This window comes from Carlito syrichta, unplaced genomic scaffold (genome assembly GCF_000164805.1).
Source record: "Carlito syrichta isolate Samal-C Ts95f unplaced genomic scaffold, Tarsius_syrichta-2.0.1 Scaffold42930, whole genome shotgun sequence".
NCBI lineage: Eukaryota > Metazoa > Chordata > Mammalia > Primates > Tarsiidae > Carlito > Carlito syrichta.
This window is the reverse complement of record NW_006987026.1, coordinates 1-7,151: the sequence shown is the minus strand read 5'-3', so window position 1 is coordinate 7,151 and position 7,151 is coordinate 1. Positions and strand designations below refer to the sequence as shown.

The 7,151-nt window shown below is 41.2% G+C and overlaps 1 pseudogene; it reads left to right on the top strand.

The window, feature by feature from the left end:
* Nucleotides 1–4,692: 4,692 nt before the first annotated feature.
* Nucleotides 4,693–5,279, top strand: LOC103249479 (annotated as a pseudogene).
* The last annotated feature ends 1,872 nt before the right edge of the window (nt 5,280–7,151 follow it).

Genomic DNA, 7,151 nt, shown 5'->3' with positions numbered 1-7,151 from the left:
AAATTAAGGAATTTTGGGCCTTATGTAGTCCTGCTCTCTATGATTTGGGTTTTTTTCCTCATCTTATATCATGTATACTTATCATAGACAATTAAATAAGATTAATTACACTTTCTTGTTACTAATCAATACGGAATATGATGATGAAAGAAAGTTAAGATTGTTTAGCAAAAAAACCAGACTTTGCAGTTATTTTGTTATTGTCTTTATCAGGGAAATAGATTCTAATGCATGACTATTTGCATTTCATAATCATGGAAGCTTTTATATGTAATGGAGCTACTCTGGAATTTTTCTATTAACTTTGAAATAATACTTTCTCTTCTGATTTTACCCCCAGGTGAAAATGTCTTAATACGGTAAACATCCCGGAGACACACATCCTGAGTTGTACTTTACTATCTTTCCATTTGCTTAAACAGTGGGTAATTGTCACATTTTTAAGGAACCACTGCCATCCATTACCCAAATATTCCTCAAGTTTTTCTTCTTCATTCACCTGGAGTTGTTAGCTTTGAAAAATATCTGTGTCCATAGCACTGAAACCTAGTTAGTGATGATCATGCTTTCTGTGACTGTCCAGTTTCCTCTTCATAGTTGCTTTCATATTTTCCCAGCTGCAATCGTACAACCAAGTAGGGCATGTTGACCCATATACCTGCATTCCCAATCCACTCACACTGAGTGGTCAATCTCTCTGCTCAGATTATTTCTGTCTGTTTTGCTTTAATGTGTAAAAGACAATGATAGTGATGATGATGGTGAAGTTGACCTATAGGTAATGACAAACCAGGCTATGCACTTTCATGTATTCAAATGTCAGCGTATCGCTTAGTGAAGGACTTAAATCATTATTTACATGTTATCTGTATCCAAGGAGATGTACTTATATATTTTCATTGCAAATGGGGAATTTGCTGTAAGAATGAACTGATAGACACTCACTTTCATGATTGTTCCCAGTCTCCAAAATATGTGTTCTAATAAAAGTAATAGATGAACACAGAAATAGCTATGCCCTTTTTTCTTTTCCTTGCCTGGTTGATCTTACTAGACATTCCAATAAAATGTTCAATAAAGTGGTGAACATAAGCACCCATATATTGTTTCAGTTCTTATAGAGAAAGCTTTCGGTGTGCCCCATTCTGTATGAGGTTTGCTGTGGGTTTGTTTTATATGGCTCTTATTATATTGAGGTACATGTCTTCCATACTCAATTTGTTGAGAGTTTTTTTCATGAAGGAATATTGCATTTTAGTGAATGCATGCCTTTTCCAAATATATTTAGGTGATCACATGATTTTTCTCCTTCGTTTGCTTATGTGTGATGCACCTTGTTTTGATTTGTGTATACTGAACCATCCTTGCATTCCTCGGATGAATTCCACTTGATCCTGTGAATAATCTTTTTTATGTGCTGTTGGATTCAGTTTGCCAATTTTGTGAAAAATTTTGCATGTCTCTTCATCAGTGGAATTGGCTTGTGGTTTGCTTATGTGAGTCCCTGTCTGTCTTTGGTATATTTTCAAGTAGGCTATCTTTGAACTCAGTTATTCTTTTTTTCTGTTTGATTGATTCTACTGATATGCTGTCTATTGCATTTAGAAATTTGCTTTATCGCATTTTCCACTTCAGAATTTTGAATTAATTAAATCTCTTTGTATTTTTCTGTATATTTAAAAATTGTTTATGTTTTACCAGAGTTCCTTGAGTTTTTTAAAAATATCTATTTTGGATTTTCTGCCTGCAAGACCATACATCTTCATCCCTTTAGGATCAGTTTCTGCTGACTTATTTTGGCAATTTCGTGAAGTCATAGTTTCCTGAATATTTTTGATGTTTGTGAACATGAAGTCATGTCTGTATATTAAATAATTAAATATTTATTTCAGTTTTAACAACTTGGCTTTGTTTGTGCTTGTCCTTTAAGAGATTGTAAGCAGTCTGGTTATTATGATCTATGAGTCTGTGGTCAGCTCTGCTTTTATTTTTAACCACTAGAGGACACTCTATGCCCAGATGTGCCATGCTTCCAAAGTTACTGTGTCGGTCTGTCCTTGAAGGACTCGAGAAGGGCTTAAATTGGGTACTGCATCCCGCTGGGTCTGCACGTTTTTGCTTGGAGCCAGGGCAGGTCCAGAGGTTCTGTTCGCTGTCCCCAGGTTGGAGCCAGGCATTGCAGGGCTCTGCCCAGGGCTCGGTCTCCTCATTGTGATGGGCCGCATCTGTGATGGGCTACAAGACAACATGTTGTACCTGCTTCCTTCTGCTTCCCCTAAGCAGACACTCTCTTTCCATGCTGTTCTGCCTGGGAGCAGGGGAAGAATGACACAGGCTGTCCCATGGCCACTTCAGATGCTATACTGTGGGGTCACACTCAAAGCCCAAAGCCATTGAGACGAATGCAGCACAGGGGTATGCCAGCCCACACTGCTACAGTCTCTTGACATTGAGGTTCAATCACAGCTAGAGGTTGCAGCACAGTGTCAGTGGTGATGAGGGCTGGAACGAAAGACTCTTCCTTCTGGGCCGTGGGTCTCTCCCTGGCATTTAGTGGGTCCAGCGGCTCTGTCTCCAGGACCTGGCCTGGGACCTGGGGTCACTGCATTTTGGCAAGTGTTGGGTTTCACTGTGGCAGGCACTGATCGGAGTTGAGGGCACAGTCCTCTGCTTACTTCCCTCTCCGTTCTCCCAGCAGATGGAGCTGTTGTAGCTTCCTGGGTTTTTATGCCTGCTACCCAGAAAGGCAGAAACGGGGACAGCAGCTGTTGCGATAGAGAAAGCATTTAATAATCACAAAGCAAGTGAGTGAGGAGAACAGGAGATAGTTCCAAAATCTGATTCCTTGAGAATTCAGAAGCTAGGGGTCTTTAGGGTAATTTGGTGGGCAAGGGGCTAAGGAATTGACTCTGCTGATTGGCTGGGGAGGAAATCAGATGTGTTGAGATTGTCCTCAGGCACTTAGTTTCTGGGTGGGGTTCTTGACTCATCTGTCTGGTTGGCCTATCAGGAAGCAGAGTCTGAAATATATCTCAGACTCCAGTCTTAGGTTTATGTTGTCTGTGAGGAGTAATTGGGAGAGTGAACACTGGATGTGGGAATCCCTAGTGAACAAAGTTACTCATGCCCTTTGGTTGATTAAACTTCTAGATACTACCAAGGAGGTCTGCGTGACCTAAAACCCATTGTTCTTTAGGAGAAGAATAAGTTACTTAAGCTTGCAGGCAGCCCCAAGGCTAGGATATGCATGGAGGGAGAAACTGTAAAAGAGTAACTTATGATTTAGGTATGCTTGCATTCTAAAAAATACAGGTCTCTGTCACAATTCCAACTTCATGGTTTTAAAAATTAATTTTATACAGGCAGTTCCAGAGTCACTTTTTGCACTGTGTAGACCAGGTTTTGGGGAGGAATAGGAGTGGCAGTCTCTTGGTCACCAAGGCTAATACTTAGCTGGGTCACATCCAAAGTCCTTGGAAACTGGGACCTGTATAACCCTGTGTTGCCAGGTAGAGTGTGGGGCAATGCTTATGAGTTCTTTGACTCACTACTGAAAAGAATTTCAGAGTAGCCTGCAATGTTTGAAAATAGAATTTATTAGTGATAGAAAGACAGAGAGAGAGACACACACACAGAAGGCAGAGAGCTGACATAGGTGGGTCTCTTGAAAGAAAAACCATGCTTTTGTTTGATATATTTTCACAATATTGTACTAAACAGGGTGGGCAATAGGTATCTGCTGTGAAGAGATTACGATCTCTCTCCCTCTGGTGGGTGGGGGGTAGCCTTTTCCCAGCACACAGATTTGGCCTTTGACAGGAGACTTGGTAGACTTTCAGTGATTAATGTTTGACTAATACATGAGCTAAAATGTGGTCTGATGATGATTTATATGCCTTGATGGACTTTTCTTTGAGGAGCTGATAGAGTTTGGGTGGGGTTGTCCTTTACCTTCAATGGGGAGCTAGTAGATTTTTTGTAATTATTATGGCAAACCATGAACTGAAAGGTTGGAATGCAACACTTCTACTCTTTGATGGGCTTTTATTTGATGAGCTGGGGGGATGGGGTAGACTGACATGTTCATATTCAGCCCACAGGGTAGTCCAGCCTGCAGAAAAGATGTTTGGATGTTTCCCTATTTTGAAACTAAAAACTACTCATAAGACATTTATCTATCTCTGTCTACCCTATATTAAAATACCTTGCCCACCTGAAGCATGTCCCAGGCACACACTGATAAGTCCAGCCTGCTGCTTTAGTTCACTCAGGGCCTGATGTAGATGGCCAGTGGTGGTGCAGGATTGAAATGAGCCTATCCTGTCGGGACTACAGTTTTCCACCTGTGCTGTGGTGAGTTCAGAGGCTTTGTTCAGAGAACTGGGGTCTCTCTGGCACTGCATTGCTCTCAGGTTTGCTGGATCATCTGCATCTCATGACTCATGACTGGCCCAGGGGTGCTCTCCAATTCAAAGTCCTTCACTCATATCACTCTCTTTCCCTCAAGCAGGCTGTCTCCGTGCTGCACCGCTTAAAGTTGGTGAAGGGGTGAGGCAAGCTTCCTTCCTTACTCTCTTAAATGCCTCTTTTGTGCTTGTTAGGTCAGTTGACTGAACCTGTGCCCTGGGAATACAAAGAATGGCCCAGAAATTAGATTTGAAGCAGAAGTTTTACGCACCTAGGGAAAGCAAAATGGTGAGGTGTGTGCCTAACCTATTGGTCTGCAAACTGGCCTACAGCAGGCAGCTGGAGGAGTTGAAGGAGAGGATCCCAGTCGATGAATCTCTGGCTACTAGAACTGATCAGGATGGCAGAACTGTATTGTGTTGGGCGGGACATATAGTACTCAAATTTTTGTTGCAGCTTGGCATGCCAGTGTATGATGAGGATGATGCAGGTTGGTCTCCTCTTCCTATTGCTGCTTCTGCTGGCTGGGATGAGATTGTAAAAGTCCTTCTGGGAAAAGGTGTTCAGGTGAATGCTGTCAACCCAAAGGGCGGTACTCACCTGCATGATGTGGCTTCCATAAACAGGAATGAAATTGCTGTCATGACACCAGAAGGTGGGGATAATCCGGAAGCTAGGGGCCATTATGAGGCTACAGCAATGCACCAGGCAGCAGCCAAGGACATTTAGCCTGTGATGCGGGAGAGTGGAGGAAGCAAAACTTCTGGTGTCCCAAGGAGCAAGTATTGACATTGAGAATAAGAAGGAAAGACATCTTTGCAGTGGCCAAAGGTGGCCTGGGTCTAATACCCAAGAGAATGGTGGAAGGTTAAGTAGTGTGGCTTTGTTCTTACTTTGTATGTTTTACTGTTGTTCCCCAGTGTCCTGGAATTAGCATATCTGTGTGCAAGACATATCTATGAATGATGCGGTTTTCTCACCTCAATTCTTATAAATAAGTTGACTGTTATTCCTGCTGAGATAGCCATTCTAAGTTTACAGCTTGCTTTCCTGTCCCTGAATAACTGTTGTGACTCTTCTAGTGTGATCATGTGTTCTTCTATGTTGAATTTTGGCTAATTATGAGCAAGTGATTCTGTGAATGGGGTGAGTCTTCAGCAACCTCCCGTGCACCTTTCATTCCCATTTGAGGCAGGGGAGCACTGATAGCCACGGGCCAGTTGTGCTGCCAAATTGGTCTAGGTGGTGTTTAGAATGTTCCTCTGTACAGTTGAAACACATCCTAGCTTGTTTTTTAGGTACACTCAGGTCTATGCCAAATATTTCTGGGTTTTTTTTCAAGCATGAGATTTAATTTATTTTTTGTGATAGGAGGAATACTTAAGTATTTTATTGGATGAAATTTTAAGTTGGGGGCATGCTCTAAGATCATAAAAAACCATAACCCATGTACCTAAGTATTTTTCTGATGAGCTGTTTCTTTCCAAAAAAAAAAATTATGGTTTTTAAAACAAAGTTTTAAAGCACCTCTATTGGGTTACCTTGTATTGAAAAGACTGTCAGACTTGTTAAAATGACATGTAGACAAATGTATTTTGATATGTATTTCAGAAATTAAAAAATAAAACATTGAAAGAAAAAAAAGAAAAGAGAATTTATTTAGAGAGTAGGTCAGAGAAAAAGAGTGAATCCACCTCTCCAAGATTGGAGAGAGGGGCCAAATGCTTAAGGGACATTTGCCAGTGAATGCTTGAGGTAAAAACTGGGCAAAAGACATGAATAGACACTTCTCAAAAGAAGATAAATGGGCAGTCAACAGACATATGAAAAATGTTCAGTCTCACTCATCATCAGAGAAATGCAAATCACTACCACATTAAAATACCACCTAACTCCAGTAAGAATGGCCATCATTAAGAAAACAAACAACAACAGGTGCTGGTGAGGATGTGGAGAAAAAGGAACGCTTCTACCCTGCTGGTGGGAATGCACGAGTACAACCTCTTTGGAAGACAGTGTGGTGATTTCTGAAAGAACTAGAAATTGACCTTCCATATGACCCAGCAATTCCCCTATTGGGAGTATACCCAGAGGAACTCAAATTATTCTACAAAAAAGATACCGGCACATGTATGTTTACAACTCTATTCACAATAGCAAAAACATGGAACCAACAGTGTTGGCCATCAAAGCTGGACTAGATTAAAAAAAAAAATGTGGTATATATACATGATGGAATATTATGCAGCCATAAAGAAGGACAAATATATGGATTTTGTAGCAACTTGGATGCATTTGGGGTCATTCAAACTCAGCAATTTATCACAGAAACAAGGAACTGCGTTCCATATGTTCTCACTCATAAACTGAATTACAATTACAATGATATAAGAAAGCAATTGACAGTAGTAGGAAATCATCAGGAGGGGCGGTGGTGGGATTGGCAGTTGAGGGAAACTGCTAGGGGAGGGAAGGGCATATCTCATCAATAAGGGTACCCGCATGATCAATGTTTATATACCTAACCCCAAAATCACCCCACATCTTTATATTAAAAAAAGAGAAAACTTTCAAAATTTATTGGGGGAGGGGGTGACAAGCATTCACAGGAGCTGATGGCATGGTGATGGATTCTGTTTCTTATATTCTGATGACCGGATAGATGGGTGAGTCAGTCACTGAACACACAGACAAAAGGTGGGCTGGTAGCTGGATTAATCACATAGACTGATGGGCTGGGCTGG